This window comes from Saccopteryx leptura, chromosome 8 (assembly GCF_036850995.1).
Source record: "Saccopteryx leptura isolate mSacLep1 chromosome 8, mSacLep1_pri_phased_curated, whole genome shotgun sequence".
NCBI classification, from domain to species: Eukaryota; Metazoa; Chordata; class Mammalia; order Chiroptera; family Emballonuridae; genus Saccopteryx; species Saccopteryx leptura.
Genome location: NC_089510.1, coordinates 7729802 through 7749570, shown reverse-complemented (window position 1 = coordinate 7749570; position 19769 = coordinate 7729802). Strand labels below are relative to the sequence as shown.

General features: G+C 48.0%; 1 long non-coding RNA gene across 1 annotated transcript; it reads right to left on the bottom strand.

Annotated features, from left to right (window-relative positions):
- Window positions 1–3855: 3855 nt before the first annotated feature.
- Window positions 3856–17998, bottom strand: LOC136380002 (uncharacterized). The gene is made up of 3 exons (XR_010746834.1): window positions 17847–17998; window positions 5558–5859; window positions 3856–4704 (listed from the first exon to the last, which is right to left on the bottom strand). It is a non-coding gene; the product is annotated as an uncharacterized lncRNA (long non-coding RNA).
- Between the last annotated feature and the right edge of the window lie 1771 nt (window positions 17999–19769).

Here is a 19769-nt window from a genome sequence, read left to right as displayed (position 1 = left end):
ACCGAGCGACAGCCCCTGCCGCTTCTCCTGTGACGTGGCCTGGCCTGCTCTCCCAGTCCACTGGTGAGGAAAGGTGCTCCTGGTCCGGAAGGGCCAGGTCACACCCAGGCCAGTAAGGCGAGTCCCCACCTGGGCAGGAAGGTATCGCTCTGCACAGTGGGACCCACTCTGCCCAGAGAGGACCAGCCTTCGTCCTCACCTACGGCGCTGAGACCCGTCCTCTGGGGACAGGGCACAGGCGTTCGCAGAATCGTTGACCGTGACTGGGGGATGGGTGGACAGGCCACCGTCTCGTTCGATGCAGAACAGGGGGGCATGAGAAGAACGAGACTCTCGGAGGGGAGAAGGGCTGTGGAGGAACGAGCTTGAGGAAGAGACCTGGGGAGGAAGAAGCAGGCGAGAGAACAGGTGGACCCCCTAGGACACGTGGCCTTCGGAGACGGTGAAAGAGCCGTAAGGAGGCTCGTGTTATACAAGACACAAACGCTCTCTCAGCCCGCAAGCGTTTTCACGGTTATTGATCTTGTGCTGAAATAACCTTTAGACGTTTACCTGCCCCTTTAATAAAGAACTTGGATACAGAGGGGCGGGGCGTGGGGGAAGAGCCTCATACAGACGGGTGGGGGTTTGGATGGAGAACGGTCAGCTTGATTTCTGAGGTCAGCATGCTACCTAAGAGTTGCTTATATTCAAGTTTTACCTTAAACATCACCTAAATGTCCCGTAACACAGAGGACAGTGTTTTTTTATTGCATTTTTTTCTAGTAAATGCTTAAATATTAATATATATGTATTCTATCATTTTATTTTAAACTAAAGCAAGTATTTATGATGCTTTATCATCTATTAGACACATATTCATATATCTCTTTTTTTTTCTTTTTTGCATGCAAGAGAAAACAGGAAGGGAGAGAGGTGAGAAGCATCCACTCGTAGTTGCATCGCTTTAGTTGTTCCTTGATTGCTTTCTCATATGTGCCTTGACTGGGGGTCTTCAGCTGAGCCAGTGACCCCTTGCTCAAGCCAGTGACCATGGGATCACATCTGTGATCGACACTCCAGCCAGATAAGCCTGTGCTCAAGCCGGCGACCTTGGGATTTCGAACCTAAGTTTGTCGTCTGAGGGTTCTAAGCTGCTCAGTGTCATGGGCGGGACTCTAAGCTGATTGCAGACCCTAAAGTCAGAGTCCTTCCCTTAGACTTGGCTCTACTCATCATTAGTCATTTGCCCACATGTCTCATTTGCAGATATTTTTCTGAAATCATGGCCCGATCACTATCAGATGAATATACAGTGGTAATCCACGGCCTGCAATCTTTTCCACAAATTTTTATTTAATTACATCCATAAAAAATTATTCAGTGCCTAGTGACAGTGCCACAGGGCTCACTCTGTCTTGGGAAGGCAGGACAGTACAGCAGATTAAGACTCTAGAATCAGACTACCTGGACTGGGATCCCAGCCTATGATCTCCTAAAAACGTCACCCTGGGCAAGTTTCTACACCTCCGTTTCCCTGTCTGTCTAAGGAGTAACAGTATCTACCTCATAGGGTTGTGACGGTAATTAAGTGATATAATTCATAATAAGCACTTAGAACAGGGGTAGTCAACCTTTTTTATACCTACCGCCCACTTTTGTATCTCTGTTAGTAGTAACATTTTCTAACCGCCCACTGGTTCCACAGTCATGGTGATTTATAAAGTAGGGAAGTCACTTTACTTTATAAAATTTGTAAAGCAGAGTTACAGCAAGTTAAAGCATATAATAATAATTACTTACCAAGTACTTTATGTTGGATTTTTGCTAACTTTGGCAGAATATATCTTTATAAAACAACTTACTATAATTAAATCTATCTTTTTATTTATACTTTGGTTGCTCCGCTACTGCCCACCATGAAAGCTGGAACGCCCACTAGTGGGCAGAAGGGACCAGGTTGACTACCACTGACTTAGAACAATAATTGAGACTTATTAAGAACCAAACAAATCCTGGTTAATATCATTTGGAAGGACAGGGACTCGTGGAGACGATTATACTCAAATAGCTACTGGGAACACATAACTGACTCCGCCACCCCAGAGGTCAGGAGGCACAGACTAGGTATTAAGCGGGAATCACAAGGAGGGCGGCAGCCACAGCAGGGAACCGTCGGGGAGACCCACGGCAGGTGGAGGCTTCTAAAAGGCAGAACAGGCAGAGTCACTTAGGTTTAAAAAAAAAAATGGAGACTAAAATTAGTATTTGATTTCATGGTTGCTTAAAGCAGCGCTTTTCAACCTTTTTCATCCCACGGCACACATAGACTAATTACTAAAGTTCTGTGGCACACCAAAAAATATATTTTTTGCCACTCTGATAAAAATAATAGGTATAATTTTTATTCACTCACACCAAACAGTTTTTGTTGTCTTGACTATTGTCATTTTCTTTTTTAATTTGAGGATCTAAGGAAAAAGAGGTCAGCATTCCTGACTACACAAGCACTTAGAACAATAACTGAGCATTGCAATTCAGTATTGCACACCGAAAACCGCTGGCTTAAAGTGGCACACCCCCTGGTGCCAACTTTCAGAAAGGGCGTGTCGGGGATGAAAGGGCTTCCGGACCGCCCACCTCCCCAGCCCAAAGACGCACCCGACTAGAAGAGCTAAGTGTCCCAGTCAGCTCTGTGTGGTGACACTACCCAGCCCCGGGAAGTCCAGGGTGGCGGTGTTACCCCTCTGAGGAGAGGTAACTTCGGGGTGCAGCCTGCTCACCCCTCCCCTTCTGACTCATCCTCTGACTTGTGTAAGTCGTGTAGCTCCTTAGAGACCCTGTTCTGTCTTCTCCCTTCCTCCTCTGTTTCCCTTCCGTATTTTTTTTATCTAATGATGTTTTGTGAAAGATGACTAAGACCTGTTAAAGTCATTTTGCCAAAATACAAAATGTCCTGTGTAAAAACGCCCTGTGGTTCAATGATGACTCCTCCAGAAATAAAAAACCAAACCAACAGAATGTAACTACACGTGAACTAGTTTGCTCAGTCTCAGAACGGATGGTTTCAGACACGTTCATGTACTCGAGCCTCTGACCCTCAAGCTTGATATTGTTTCCGAGAGGAGTCAACTGTGACACGAAAGCTCTTTGCCAGGTAGAAATCCACGAGTCGAGAGTCCGGGAAAGACCTCCCAGACTTCACCTCTGGCCGGATTTGTGACCCGGAGGCACCCCCAGCTGGTTTTAGACTGAGACCCCCCGCTGCCTACTGGGGTGGCACAGAAGGCTGTCCTCAGGGTGACAGAACAAGCCCTCTGACCACATGTCCATCACCTGGAGAAGCCATCCAGCCTCGAGGGTGGTGACTGTCCTTCAAAACTTTTTACAAAGCAATTAAACTCATTAAAACAAACTGCAAACAAAAGATAACGCACAGTACGATTCCATTTGTATGAGTCTAAAAAAGACGTCACCTGTTGACAGTGACCCACATCAGTGGTCACCCAGGACTAGGAGCTTGGGGGGGAGGGGGGCTGAAAAGGAGAAAAGGAAACTTCTAGAATGATGGAAAAGTCTTAATTGGACCAATATAACACATGGTGTGTACCTTTGTTATAACTCATTGAACTATACACATAAAAGAAGTATGTAAGCATATTTTATTATCTACAAATTATACCTCAGTTAAATTGACTTGCAAAATTAAAATAATAAATCCCCCCCAAAAAAATATAAGTCTATGGCACCAAATCATTAAAATCTATAGGAAATGAATAGGTTCTTAGCAAATATAAGTAACTGAAACGGGCCCAAGAAGAGATGGTAAAACAAAATAACTATATAATAGAAAAAATTATCAAAGAGCTACCAGGGACTACCTAGAAATTATTGAATATCTTGATCCTCAGTTTCTTAATTTGTAAAATGGAAATTAAGTGACACTTATCTCAGTGGTTTTCAACCACCGGTCCGCCAGAAACTTCGTGCTGGTCCACGAAAGAGTTGACCACCCTGATGGTGTCTGAAGATTCTAGAGTCTGTAAACATCGGGTCTCTAATCTTCAGAGGAGCAACGTAGCATTACTTAATTTAGTCAACAAATATTGAGCTTCCTCCTTTCAAGACTTTTCCCACAAACATTCCCAACCCCACAGAACGGGGCAGAGTCTTTCTGTGTTTTCTTTCCTAAACCTAATTTGGAGAGAAAAATGAAAAGACATCTACGAGCAGGAAGCAGGAGACTAAGCCCTCAGAAGGGAAAAACTTGACCAGGAGGGAAGGAGGAATCTGAAGAATGTCTTAAGTATTTCCAGCACAGGGCCCCTCTCCAAGCCCTGGAGCAGGGTGATTCAGCCACCGCTGTACGGAAGAGTGCAGAGGTTTGGGAAGTCAGGGCACCACACTGCAAAGCTGAGCTCTCTGTCTAAGACTAAGGGGCGGGTAGATGGAGCCCAGGGCTTTTCACCTGGAATCCCCCCCCCCTAACTCCCAAGAGAATCTAGGGACCGAGGGTGGAACCCACTCTACTGGGAGGTCTGGGACTGAGTGTGTTCAGGGAAGGCAGCACCCTGCCAGGTGGGAGGTCTGAAGGAATGTGGTAGGTCGCTTCTCTGCTGGCCTCCTCCCTTCTCCATCCTGCAAGACTGTTTCTCTTGGCCTCTTCCAAGATCTTGGGAATGTCCTAGTTTCCTGGCAGTTGCCAGAGCCTCTTGCAGCGCTCACCTGGATGATATAGGATACCAAGGATCAGGTCTGTGAATAACCAGGTAGGAGCCAGTACCCGGCTGTTATCCCAGGAAGCATGAGTGAATTCCAACATAGCCATTATCGTATGTCCCCCACCGTTAAACATCTCTTTCCCCACACTCGCACAAAGAAAAGTGAGCATCGAGAGTCAGGTCAGGCCCAGAGGGACGACTCCTAAAGATACGCCTTGGCATCATAAAAGCACTTCAGTGACTCCCGTGGCTGAATTCTGTGGAATTTCTTTCAGCTAGAGATGCATGTTCCAGGCAAGGTAACTTGACACTGAAATCAAACAGACCCATCCCCTGGGCTCTGCCGTTCTGTAACACTGTAGCCTCCGTTTTCTCATCTTTAAAACAGGAATGATTATATCACCCCCTTTGAGTGACTATTTTGAGAACAAAGGGAGACAGCCCAGGTCAAGTATAGGTGTACTGTCCTTGGCTCATAATAGAGCCTCCGTAAGTATGAGTCTTTCCCTGATCGCTGTCATTTCACACGCCTGTCCAACAGGAACAGGCAGGACAGCTCGCCCTATCCTGCTCATTTCCCCCCTTGTCCCTTAATAAAAGCCACAGGGAATTTCGGCAAGGTATGGTGTGTCCTAAAAGGGCCGGTTCAACTCGAACCCGGCTCACGAATTGTTTGTGGAGCCTAACTTCGGTACTGGGAGTCTAAGATGACGTCTGGTTACCCATGGCCCAAATCACCGCACAACGCAGTGTCACGAGACAGCGCCGCCTGTTCTCACGCAACGGCAGTAAGCGAGCAGCGGTCACCTGAAGGCTTCTCGGGGCTGAGCGTCTCAGTCGGCTCCGTCCCCACTCACCTGTCACCTCAGTGCTCCTCGGCAGGAGCAGTCCGGCTTTCCTACCTGCTGGCTGACGGCCCCCGGAGAAACAGAGCAGAATCCGCCAGTGATCATAAAGCCTGAGCCTAGACCAGCCTGCGGTGTCTTCTGCCATGTGCCCATGACAGAGCACCTACGAGGAGCCCAGATTCGAGAGGAAGAGGGATGGATTCCACCCAGCGACGGTGGACCAGCACGGATGGACACAGAGGAAAGGCGTTATTCGATGGTGGACATCTTTGGAAATAAACTACCACCAATGGATACGATAAATGAGTTCCCTGCGGACAGACACACACAATAGTAACTTGTCTGGTCTTTTCCTGAGCTGATAGGTTTTCACCCACGTATGTCATAAGAACCACTTAGCACATGCCTCAGACTTCTGAGTCCCTGCCACTGAAGATGATGCCACAGTAAAGGGCAGGTTCAGCCGGTGCATCGGCCATGACTTTGTCCTGTTGGCTAAGGTGGCTTCGTCACCTTGGAACTCATTTCACCCGCCAGGTCCATCCTCCTTGTGAGCGGGCCATTCCGCGACTCATGGTTCTGTCTTCAGAGGAAAATCCAAGGCTTCCAATCAGCCAGACCGAAAGTCTCCTTTCCTTCCCTCCCTGAGCTGCTGCCTGTCCTTGTTTTCCTGACAACCATGACTTCCAGCCAGTTCGAGTTCATTAATTTTTCCAACTAAAATACATCACCTGCTATAATATGTCCTTGTCCTTCAAAGCATTTACCTTAATTTGTAACTTTATCTTTCTGGGAGGGCTGGATTGATTTCTATCTTTCGTACCAGACCCGAAGCTCTACACCAGGGGCAGTCAACTTTTTGATACCTACCGCCCACTTCTGTATCTCTGCTAGGAGTAAAATTTTCTAACCGCCCACCGGTTCCACAGTCATGGTGATTTATAAAGTAGGGAAGTAATTTTACTTTATAAAATTTATAAAGCAGAGTGACAGCAAGTTAAAGCATATAATAATAATTACTTACCAAGTACTTTATGTCGGATTTTCGCTAAGTTTGGCAGAATAAACCTTTATAAAATAACTTACTATAGTTAAATCTATCTTTTTATTTATACTTTGGTTGCTCCGCTACCGCCCACCATGAAAGCTGGAGCACCCCCTAGTGGGCGGTAGGGACCGGGTTGATGACCACTGCTCCACACAGTCAAGCACCCTTTCTACAGAATGAGGCCTCTGCCCTGTACATGGCAGGGGCTCCATAGTTTTCCTTCAATACACAAATCGCTGCTTCTTTCCAGAACCATGGAAGGCTGAAGGAAGGCCAGCCCCATTCCAATAAAAAGAAATTTTAGAAATTTATTTTCCAAAACATTGTGTTTGATTTTATGTCAGATCTTGGAAATCTTGACATCCAACTTAAGGAAAGTGAGATGATTGGATTCTGTGACTCAAACAGTACAATAGAGCAATCTTGAAGAACCATCCTCAGCAGCAGGTACGACCTCAGGCACGCACGCGCTAGAGAAACATTTCTAAGTTTCAACTCTGTAAAGCCAGGAGGCAAGGCCAGGGCCACCACTACAGCAGCCCGGCCCATGCAGGTTCGCATTGGATTCGGACAGTCAGTAAAGAAACAACGGAGCCAAAAACTGGTGGGCCATAGTCTGTAATCCTAGCTTGCACCCGGCGGGCAAGTAAAAACATACACTGGGCTCCAAAACCCACTCACATTCAGTGCTCACAAAGCCACTGACTTATCCGAGTTTCCTAGAATCAAAGGTTTCTAGCTCACCAGCCTTATTCTCCTCAGTTCCCCATCTCCTTCCTTCTCCCTGCATAAACTGCACACAAACTGGCATCTCACTCAGCACTTCGCCATCTTGGCTGCTTCTCCTGGCCACATGGCCTCTTTCCGCTGCTCTCTGCTCCCTCTGCTCTCTCATGCTAATCATCCCAGGAACCAAGAGCGCAAGCTCCCGCTCCGTCCCCATTTTATATTGTAGCTTCACAACCTCTAATCCAATATACAAAATAGGGAAGTCTCTAATACAAAGTCACTTCTCTGAGGCATGATTGGATTGTACCACCCCACATCAAAAAGGGTGGGAAAGGCTTAATCCCAAAACCAAGCCCCAGGCTAGAAGGATTCTCAACACACATTAATATCACCTGGGCAACAGCCTCTTTAACAAAGTGAGCATAATACATTTTATCTGCCCAACAAACTCTTACTTAACCTTCTGGACCCTCTCTCCGGGTTCCCGAATCTCACATTCCTTCCCAGCTGACTCACACCTGGGTGATCCCCCGCCTCTATCTGATGGATGTCATCGTTGCAGAGTGCCTGTGGTTTAAAGCTCCCTGACCTCCCTGGGCCTCCTGGACAGCATCTTCCAGAGCTCGCTCCTGCTTCACCCCCACACCCACACAAACCCCTGGAATCCTCGCTGCATTCCAACACCCTGACTCCCAGCGTATTTAGACACAGCCTCGTTCAGCTTTGCGACTCCCCGAACTGGAAAGACAGATGAGCAATTGGACTCCAGGAACCTTTTTATTCTGACTTTGGGTGATGGAAAATTTTAAAGGTAAAGAAAATGCTATAATAAACTTTGCCAGACTCATAACCCCACTTTAATTATTATCAGCTCAGGACTAGTGTTTTTCCACTCACACCCTCCCCCCCATTTCCCTTCTCCCCTGGATGGATTTCAGTATCTCTCTCCAAAGGATAAGTACTTTAAAAAACACAACTGAAACACATTATCTTGATCTCACATGCTCTGGGCACTCAACTAGCAGTAACTGCCAAGTTTTAGTCTGAAAGATACTGACAATAAAGCTCCAAAGAGTCATTCCTTTTCCTCCACTGCCCGCCACACTCCACAAATAAAAACACGTAGGCACTCTTTAAAATATAGAAGCACACATTTTTGATGGCATCCTTGACTGTCCCATGTAAGCCAGAGCACTAACAGACTATTATTGGCTTTGCTTTTATCATTGTTCTTCAGCCAGAGACCACCACCATCACCTGTGGTTGAACAAGTTTCGTTTCTTAAAGGATAGCAGGGAGAGGACCACTGTAAGGCCAGTAGCCATGGCCACCATCACAGCTGCCTGGCCAGTGCAGGTTCGCATTAGATTTGGACAGATGGTAATTGTAAAGCCGGTAGCCAGGTCCACTACTACAGCCTCCTGGCCCATACAGGTTCTCATTGGATTCGGACAGTCGGCAAAGAAACAATGGAACCAAGAACTGGTGGGCCATCATCTTTAATCCTAGCTTGCACCCAGCGGGCAAGTAAAAAACACACACTGGGCTCCAAAACCCACTCACATTCAGTGCTCACAAAGCTACTGACTTTTCCGAGTTTTCTAGAATCAAAGGTTTCTAGCTCACCAGACTTACTCACCTCTGTTCCCCATCTCCTTCCTTCTCCCTGCACAAACTCTGCACAAACTGGCTTCTCCTTCAGCACTCCGCCATCTTGGCTGCTTCTCCTCTCCTCCACGTGGCCTTTCTCTGCTCTCCTCTCTAATGCTAATCTCAGGAACCAAGAGAGAGCAAGCTCCCAGTCTTCCCCCATTTTATAGTGTAGAAATCAAAACCTTTAATCCAATATACAAACAAGCAAGTCTCTGATACAAAGTCACTTATCTGAGGCATAATGGGATTCCTCATGAGAGTGCACCACCCCACATCATGCAATCAGTCAAGGGTGTGAGGAAAAGCTTAGTCTTAAAATTAAGCCTTAGTCTGTAACGACCCGGCCTGCTTACAGCCTGTCCCCCACACCTAATACAAAGTATAAGCGAGCAAACATATACCATATTTACAAACTTATTTGACCAACAACCACACTCTATGGAGAACCATGGAGCATCTCAGTAGAAGTGTCAGAAAGAAGCTAATAAAGGATTTGGGCTTTGGTCGGGTTCTTTGGAAGACCGTGGTGGCAATTCTGTGATTGGATACCTCCATAAGTCTCTTCTGTAGGGAGGACAGACTAGAGGGGAGGTTAAAGCTGTCGGTGAAAATATCACCGTCACCCATTCAGTGAGGGAGGGGAACTTTCAGTATTTTGTGCACACACAATAATCAACCAGTGAATGTATAAATAAGTGGAAGAGCAAATCGATGTCTCTCTCTTTGTCTCTCTCTCCCTTCCTCTCCCTAAAAATTAATCAATCAATAAAGGAAAAATAAGTACAAATGGTCAGTTATAGAAAGAGTCACTGGGATGTCGAGTACAGCAGAGGGAATAGAGTCAATGATATATTGTGGTAACAATGTTGGGTGTCAGGTGGGTACTAGACTGATAGGGCTCTCTAAATGTTTAATCACAATGCCATACACCTGAAACTAATATAATATTGTACATCAACTATAATTGAAAAAAAATGTTTTTTTAATTTTAATAAAAAGCTATCATTTTCCAGGGCCATTGATCACCTCAAATTGGAGCAATCCATAGGAAGGGACCCAGGGGCCAGAGATACGGTGAGGGGCCAGACGAAGGGGGGGGCCCGGCTCCAGACGCGGGCAGCCACAGCCCTCTCTGCGGGGTCTCAGCCTCGGGGGCCCCGTGCCTGGGCGGGGTCTCAGCCTGGGGGGGGGGGGCCGTGCCTGGGCGGCGGTGCCGTTCCAGGCCTTCCCAACGCTGTGGGTGACCAATGACTGTGGGAGCCGGTTCTTCTCAGGTTCATACTGCAAGGAGGGGTGCTAGCTTCAGCAAGTAAACACACAGGACTCCTAGTTAAATTCAAAATCCGGATCAACAGCAAGTAATTTTTTAGCACTTGTATGTCCCAGATAGCACACAGGACTGACTTATACTAAAAAAAATGCTCATTTTTTATCTGAAATTAGAGTTTAATCAGCCACCCTATATTTTATCTGGCAACCCTAATGATAAGGCGGGTGTTCCCGTTATGCTGACTGTGAAGCCAGTAGCCGCGGCCACCATCACAGCCACCTGGCCTGTGCCAGTTCGTGTTGGATTGGACAGATGGTAATGAAACAACGGAGCCAAGAACTGGTGGGCCATCAGCTTTAATCCTAGCTCACACTCAGCGGGCAAGAAATACACACAGTGGGAAAACACTTCCCTTTCCATTCAGGGCTCCCAAAGCCACTGACTTATCCAAGTTTTCTAGAATCAAAGGTTTCTACCTCACCAGCCTTATTCACCTCTATTCCCCATCTCCTTCTCTCTGCACAAACTCTGCACAAACTGGTTTCTCCTTCAGCACTCCACCATCTTGGCTGCTTCTCCTCTCCTCCACGTGGCCTTTCTCTGCTCTCCTTTCTCTACTCTTTAATGCTAATCTCAGGAATCGAGAGAGAGCAAGCTCTCCGTCTGCCCTATTTTATAGTGTAGAAATCAAAACCTTTAATCCAATATACAAATAAACAAGTCTCTGATACAAAGTCACTTAGGGTGGGAAAGGCTTAGTCTTAAAACTAAGCCTTACTAGCAGGGGTCTCCAAACTTTTTACACAGGGGGCCAGTTCACTGTCCCTCAGACCATTGGAGGGCTGCCAAATACAGTGGTCCTCTCACTGACCACCAATGAAAGAGGTGCCCCTTCCAGAAGTGCAGTGGGGGCTGGATAAATGGCCTCAGCAGGCCGCATTGCAGCCCGCAGGCCGTAGTTTGGGGACGCCTGCCTCAGGGTATAACAACCCTGCCTGCTTACAGCCTGTCCCCCACACCCAATGCAAACTGTAAGCGAGCAAACCTAACAAACTTATTTGACCAACACTGGCTGTATAATAAAACTTAGTGGCTTAAAGCAACAATGATCATTTTTTTTTTTTTTTTTTTTTTTTTTTTGTATTTCTCTGAAGCTGGAAACAGGGAGAGACAGCCAGACAGACTCCCGCATGCGCCTGACCGGGATCCACCCGGCACGCCCACCAGGGGCGAAGCTCTGCCCACCAGGGGGCGATGCTCTGCCCCTCCGGGGCATCGCTCTGTCGCGACCAGAGCCACCCCAGCGCCCGGGGCAGAGGCCAAGGAGCCATCCCCAGCCCCCAGGCCATCTCTGCTCCAATGGAGCCTTGGCTGCGGGAGGGGAAGAGAGAGACAGAGAGGAAGGAGAGGGGGAGGGATGGAGAAGCAGATGGGCTGCTTCTCCTGTGTGCCCTGGCCGGGAATCGAACCTGGGACTTCTGCACGCCAGGCCGACGCTCTACCACTGAGCAAACCGGCCAGGGCTAACAATGATCATTTTTTAAATATACCCCGTATTTTCTATGGGTCGGGAATTCAGACAGAGCACAGGGGGCAGCTTCTGCTGTATCTGTTTCACGACGTCAAGGGCCTCAGCCGGGAAACTGGAAGGCAGAGGCCCAGAATCGTCCAAAGTCTTCCCCACGCATGAGTCTGGCTGTCGGTGCTGGTTGTCGGCACTGCACGTGGAACTGGCTGCAAGGTCCACAGACAGGTGGACTTCCGGACAACGTGGCCACTGGTTTCCGAGGACAGGAGTCTTCAGGGAGCGAACCAGGAAGAGGTCGGATTACCTTTTAACGCACTAGCTTCGGGGGTCACTTCCAACAGTTTCCAGGGAAAGGACAGAGACCTATCTTTGTCACATGGTGAGAAGAACATGTGGGACAGGATACACATTGGTGTTGTCCCCATAGGAAAATACAATTAGCCACAGCGTGTTATGTCATCCAGACATATCTGAATATTTCCTTCCAAGCACAGGCAAACCTTCAGATGTAACTTGGAATGAAGAATCTCTTTTTGTGCTCTTTTCATTAACATGCTATTAGAGAGTTAGAGTGTAAGTGTACATATTTACAACTGCAAGAGTAAAATGTAAAAACAGTTCATTATGATTGGGAAAGCTGTTTGTTTTATATACAAATGATCATTTAAGAACTAACTAGATCAAGAAGGAAATCCATTGAAAGTGTGTGAAATAATTCTAACTTTCGTAGAATGGATTGATGTACTAACTTCTATAACAATAAATAAAACAAGCCTTCAGGATATGGGGAAGGCAGGAGAGGGGATGGGGGCACGATGGGGGAGACTTGACTTGGGGTGAACACAGTATACAATATACAGATAGTGGTTATATAACTGCACACCTGAAACCTATATAATGTTATTAACCAATGTCATCCCAATAAACTCAATGAAAATATATTTAAAAATTGTAAAAGAGCCTGACCAGGTGGTGGCGCAGTGGATGGAGCGTCGGACTGGGATGCAGAGGACCCGGGTTCAAGACCCCGAGGTCGCCAGCTTGAGTACGGGCTCATCTGGCTTGAGAAAAAGCCCACCAGCTTGAACCCAAGGTCGCTGGCTCCAGCAAGGGGTTACTTGGTCTGCTGAAGGCCTGTGGTCAAGGCACATATGAGAAAGCAATCAATGAACAACTAAGGTGTTGCAATGCGCAATGAAAAACTAATGGTTGATGCTTCTCATCTCTCTCTGTTCCTGTCTGTCTGTCCCTGTCTATCCCTCTCTCTGACTCACTCTCTGTCTCTGTAATAAATAAATAAATAAATAAATAAATAAATAAATAAATAAATAAATAAATAAATAAAAATTAAAAAAGAAATTGTAAAAGAATGTTAAATAAATGGAAAAAAAATGTCACAATTGTACTTCATTTTTGGCTAATTAAATTGCACTTAGGCCATGCATCTTTAAGGAAAAGCCCTGTGGGGAAATCCTTTGCATATTGGGAGGATGGCTTAAAATCATAAAGAAAACTTCAACCACTTCAAAATGTTATGTGTGGGAGAAACTCCAAAATCGTGCAACGACATCACTGATAAATCATCTTTGATCCAGGCAAGATAACACTATGATGTCATATCTTCTGAATAGATACAGAATAAAATATTCGCCTTAAAAAAAGAAAGAGATTTTACCATTTGCAACAACGTGGATGAACCTGGTGAAGGTTGGTAAGTGGAATTAAGCCAGATACAGAAAAAACAAACAAACAAAAAACATTGAGTACATAGGAACAGACAGCAGAACAGCGGTCCCCAGGGCTGGGGGCAGGAGAGGTATCGGTCAAGGGCTACAAAGTTGCTGTTATATAGGATGAAAATCCAGAGATCTACTGTACTGTCCTGATGACTACAGTTAAGAATATGGTATTATTCAAAATATGCCTGACCAGGCGGTGGCGCAGTGGATAGAGTCAGAGGACCCAAGGTTGCCAGCTAGAGCACGGGCTCATCTGGTTTGAGCAAGGCTCACCAGCTTAGACCCAAGGTCGTGCTGGCTTGAGCAAGGGGTCACTTGGTCACTGCTGAAGGCCCACGGTCAAGGCACATATGAGAGAGCAATCAATGAACAACTAAGGTGCCACAGTGAAGAATTGATGCTTCTCATCTCTCTCCCTTCCTGTCTGTTCCTCTCTCTGACTCTCTTTCTGTCTCTGTTGCGCGCGCGCACACACACACACACACAAGGCACACACAAGGAATTCTGTATTATAGACTGAACACTTGCTACTGGAGTAAATTTCAGGTGCTCTCATAACAAAAATACATGATCATTGCGTGAGGAGATAATATGTTCCTTAGCTTGATGGTATAATCATCTCACATGTATATGTATAACAAATCATCATGCTATACACCTTGAACAGATGCAAGTTTTACTTTAAAAAAAGAGATGCTATGAAGAGAAGTGGCAAGTATCCGATAAGAGTGAGGTACTCCAAGTATCTTGTTCCTCCACCAGCTTCAGTGAAGGCGAGCATCTCTTCAGGGTCAAGAGCACACAGAGGACTGGCTGCCACAGCAGCCTCACAGTGGCCGGTGCTGCAGTCCCTGATCTGATGCTGGTCAGACTGTTGAGTCCAGTTCTATTTCAACTTCAAATAATAAAGCTGCAACGAAAATTAAATTTCTTGGAAAAGTCTCAGGTTCATTCCAGTATCCCTCGTGTTCTTTCTCTGAAGCGGATACTTGACTTTGGCCTCAGTTTCGGACAAATATTGATTTTCACACTTGGTCTTTCCGCATTTGGTGAAAATAAGCACAGCCCCTAGAGCTACCGTAATCAACAGAGCTGCAGTTTCTAATTCCAGGGTCATGCACAAGCTCTGTTCCTTTGCACAGTGATTTGGAAAATTTTAATTTAGATTCTCATCACTCTCAACTTGGACTATTTTATATGATTTCTAACTTCTTTTGAGAGGTCTGGAAGTGCAGCCGTCTCAGCCTCACACTTGCTCGTGGCCGCGACAGGTGGCGGTGCTCACACTGGCTGAGGCGATGACTCCGCTGAGGGACCTCCCTTTGTAGTGTGACTCTGTGGGCTCCGTCACTTCCAGAAGTCTACCTGCCCGCTCCTCCAATCTGGGCAGGTCTGATGACTGGCTTCGATCAGTAGAATACAGCAAGATGAGACCTTGCCCGCACCCCGTCTTTCTCTTGAAACTCTGCCTTTGTTAATGAAACAAGTCTGAGTGCCAGCGGGAGCACGAGAGACCCATCTGCCGAAGAGTTTAGCTGTCCCAGCCCTGGCCACCCTAGACCAGCCTGCCCCAAGCCAACCTGCCAGCTGACCGGAGACCCACGCCAGGGCCCGACTAAGAGCAGAAGAACACAGGTTTAGGAACAACTGAAAGTACTCACTGCTTTCAAACACTGAGTTTTCAGGTGGTTTGTTACACAACCATCACTTACCGATACAAAGGAAATGGATCATCTCAAATCTTCACATTTGTCCAGCAAAACCAACATCTACTACGTAACATAAAGTCCCTTGCACGTATGTCTTTGGTGCCCTTGCACATGCGTAGGGCGGAGGAGGCGTGTGAAGGAGGAGGAGCTGAGAGAGCAGGAAACAGCCCTGAATGTTTGCAGCAGGCAGGTGGGGTCAGGTGTCAGCGTGGCCCGCTGTTTCTCCCGGCGTGGCAGCTGCGGGAGCCCTGGCTGGGGGTCAGGGGATGTTGACTGGAATTCAGGGTCTGCCCCTGGCTGGCTGTGTGAACTTTGGCAACGCTTTCAACCTCTCTGGCCTCCGTGCTAATTCATTTAATTAAAAAAAAAATGGCTGCCATCATCCCCGGCGAGCCAGCTCTGGGGCAGGACTAGTGAGATACTGGGAACACCCCTTGAAGATAAGATAGTCGTGTGTATATATATATATACACGCTTACACACGCCCAGGACGACGCCATGATGGGAGCTGAATCCTCAGCTGGTCACACCCTGGCTGGGTCTGAGCTATTCAAAATGTCTGGGGAAACTTCAGAAATTCAGTTAATTAAAAAACAAAAACAACAACAAAGAAAAAACATGCCTGACTGGTGGTGGTGCAGTGAATCAAGTGTCAACCAGGAACCCTGGGGTCACTGGTTTGAAACCCTAAGGTTGCTGGCTCTGAGCTGGGGCTTGTCAGCGTGGGGTCGCTGGTTTGTGCAGGAGGTTGGGGGGATCGTCCACACAGTCCCAAAGCTCGCCAGCTTGAGCCCAGACGGCACTGGCATGAAATGCCCAGGGTTGCTGGCTTGAGCCGGAGGTCACTAGCTCGGCCGCGGCCAAGGCACGTATGCGGAGCAGTCAATGCACAAACAAAGTGAAAGCCACTAGGAGTTGATGCTTCTTACCCTCCCTCCCTCCCTCCCTCTCTCTCTCTTTCACAAAAAAATAAATAAGTAAATCAGTATTCAGTCTACATAATGCCAAAGGCCTGGGCTTTATATAAAATAAATGAACAAGTAAGTTTTGTTTCAATTTAAAAGCAATGCATGACTTATTCTCGGCCTGGCCCACACACACAGCGACTGCAGCTATCAGGACACAGACACAGCCGTGGTCTTCTTAGCTGCCCGTGCTCACCTCCCCTGTTAGTGCTGCTGCCCCCTGAGGAGCTGGCGTTCTTTTTTTTAAAAAACTTTATTTATTTATTCATTTTAAAAAGGAGAGAGAGAGAGAAGAAGAAGCAGAAAGCATCAACTCCCATATGTGCCTTGACCAGGCAAGCCCAGGGTTTTGAACCAGCAACCTCAGCATTTCCAGGTCGAAGCTTTATCCACTGTGCCACCACGGGTCAGGTGGAGCTGGCGTTCTAACGGCCATGGACCTGCCCTCTCAGGGACCGTCGGGGGCTGCCACCTATCGTAGGGCGGGGCTCTCGGGCCTGGAGGTTGGATACAGGTAGTATGATTCCCCGGTGGCATGGGTGTCCTGGGCTCCTCTTTCTGCCAGAAGAAGGGTCGTAAGTCAGTGAAAGGGTCATTCTCTACTCCTCTGGGTAGAAATCACTACTGACCCTGACTGTCCAACAGGCAGATCTAGGCTTGGCTGGGACACCACACAATCAGTTTCTCCCCAATAGTGTATACCTGACATGCTGATAGATGTTCTTATTTTTAATAAGAAAAAGGAAGGGAAAACAAAACAGGAAAGGGGACTGGTATATGATCCACACCCACTAGATTGCAATGTCCCTGAGAACGGGGTCCTCCACCATCGAACCCCTCGCACCTAGACTAGCGCCTGATCATAGTATCCATGGAGCACGTGGGCCAGTGAATGGGCGTCCGCTCTGTGCCGTGTCCTTTGCCCTGTATAGACAGTTTTCTTATCTCACCTCTTAGATGTCGTGACTAAATCTCTGAGAAGGCAAGTGATCTCTCAAGGGTCACAATTATTAAGTGGGAGAGCCAGAACTTATGCTTGGGGACTAGCTTCATTGTAACCCAGTTGGGTTTCTCAGAAGGATCCAGGGCAGGCTGGCCTCCAAGTCGCACGCACACCCCGGTTAGTGTGTGTCTGAGAAGGTCGCTACGTTTGGGACGCAGCTAGGCATCCTCGCAACAACAAAGCGGACAATTCAGAGAATAGACCCCTTCAGCCAGGGCGCTTGGGGGGGATCCTTTTGGGTTGTTTTTGTTTTGTTTTTGCTGGCTCTGCAGGGGTTGGATGAACCAGGAGGCTTGGAGGCAGCTTTTGAAGGTACCAGGAGCTGAACTCACAAGAATGAAACCCTAAAGCTATCCCAGACAGAGGGGGGCCCCTGCAGAGCTCATGGTGGCCCCGAGACTGTGGCCCCTATAGGGACTCTCAGCCAGCATGGCCGTGTGAGGGAAGGAACGTGGCTAGTGTTCCCTATGAACCATACCTCTGCCCAAAAACATCATCGTCTAAACATTCAATGTGATGTCATTTTTCAGGTGTTTATTTTGTACCGTGAGGGAGAAAACACCGTGCTTATATCAGGTAGGTTAATTTCTCCCCCACCCTCTGTCCGCTGCCTAAGCCACACCACGAACCCCAACCTGCCAGTTACACTTAGACGCTTGAAGAGCTCTCAGTTCAACTGTGGACGGGTGATGAATATATATATTCTTAAATGTTAAGTTTAATTTTAAAGACGCATCAAAGTCACAGGAAGCCTGAAGCCGTGAGCACCCCAGCCTCAGAAGCTGTGGCAGACATTATCTGGATGCTTAATCCAGAAGGAGGTCAGAACTATGGGTTCCCAAAGTAGATGAGAACCCTATCTCGTCTTTTCCACAATCTAGTTTTATAGTCCTGGGGGGCAGGGGGCAGCGTTAGCATCAGTATCGCCAATGTCAGCTCATATTTTATGGTGCCTCGATTAGTGAAGGCACCGTACTAGGGTTCAGTGAGGGCCTTGACCTTTCTAGAGACGAGGATTGGTTACTATCTTTAAGGAGTATCCCTCCTGCATTTCTGGGGCAGAGGGGAGGTGAAAGTTTTCAGTGTGGAGACACGTTTGGAAAACAGAGGGAGCCCTGGCAGTCCCGGGGAGGGAGCAAGCGGCAGTGTTGACTTCCAAAGTCCTTCCACTGATAACGGAGGGACTCCAGCTGCTCCCGGGCGGGGTGGGGGTGGGGTGGGGGTGGGGGAGCGCCTTGGGAAGAGCGGGCGCCGCGGGGAAGTCGGAGGAGAACCAGGCCCGAGAAAAGCCGGCGTCCAGCAGCAATGTCTCTGACTGAAGTCCCTGTGGCCAGACTGGGACGGGGACAAGCAGACCAGGAAAAAGGGTGGTGGTCCCGGGAGGAGCAGGGGGGGAAGCTGATCCCTGTCATAACTGAAGCGCCTCGATGGGTCCACGGGTGTTCCTTATAGAATCCTTTCCACTTGGCAGATAGTTTTTAACTTCCCTCATAAATATTCGGAGAAGGAAGGTGAGAACCGAGCCCCCTGGAGGAGAGGGTGAAGGAACGGGCACAGAGAGGGGGCTCGAGGCGTAAGGGCACAGCAGTGAGGGGCGGGCAGACTCAGGGGCGCTGAACCGCCAACCGGAGCACAGGGGAGGGACCCGTCTGACCTGGCGCCGATGTAGCTGGGTGAACACCGGGATGACGTGCAAGTTGAAGTGGACGTGTTGCTATAAAAGTCTTAGAAAGCTAAGAGGAAGATGCCGGGAGGAACTTGGGTCTCCATTTCATTTCCCCAAAGTAGGAGGAGAGATTGTAAGATGCAGGGGTGGGGGGAGGTCCAAGGAGAGAGGGTCTGGGAATGTGGGGAGGGGGTGGGATGCAATAGGGAGGACCCCGCTGAGGACTAGGGTCCCTCTGGTGCACCGAGCACAAGCGAGCTCACACTTAGGGGACCGCCCCCTTCGAGCATGCGCAGAACAGCAAGCCCGCACGATGACCGCTCTCTTCCCATCCCAGAACCTCCAGAGATCCCCAACTTGGCCGTGATTGACTATCTCCCAACGTGTTGGCTAGAGCACGTAGCCACTGTCTGCACATCCCACGGAGGGAGATCAGTGGGAAGTCAAAGAGAGGGGCATCTGTGGGGCCCAAAATGAATACACCACTAAGTGCACACACCTCGCTGTGTGATCCTAGGGCCACACGTTCGTCCCACGACAGGACCTCCAACATCGCCTGTGAGCTCGTTAGAAATGCCAACTTCAGGCTCCAACCCAGACCTCCAAATCAGAATTTTCATTTCCACCGGATTGCAGATGTTTCATTTGCACGTTCAAGGTTGAGAAGCCCTGTCTGTAACTTTGCCAGCAGCTTTGTTCTTCATGAAGGTAATCACAATAACGCTGAATCTCAATCAATCAGAAAATACTGGGCCTCTCTGCAAGGCGCCTCAGGCTGCCCCCGCGGACTAGAAAGACCACCGAAGACCTCCAGGAGGCGCTCTGTACCCTCCAGGTGAATCAGCACAGTGATTGCTGGGAAGATTGTTTTTTGCAACTGTAGTTCAGTCTCCGGTCTATAAAAGGGAAAT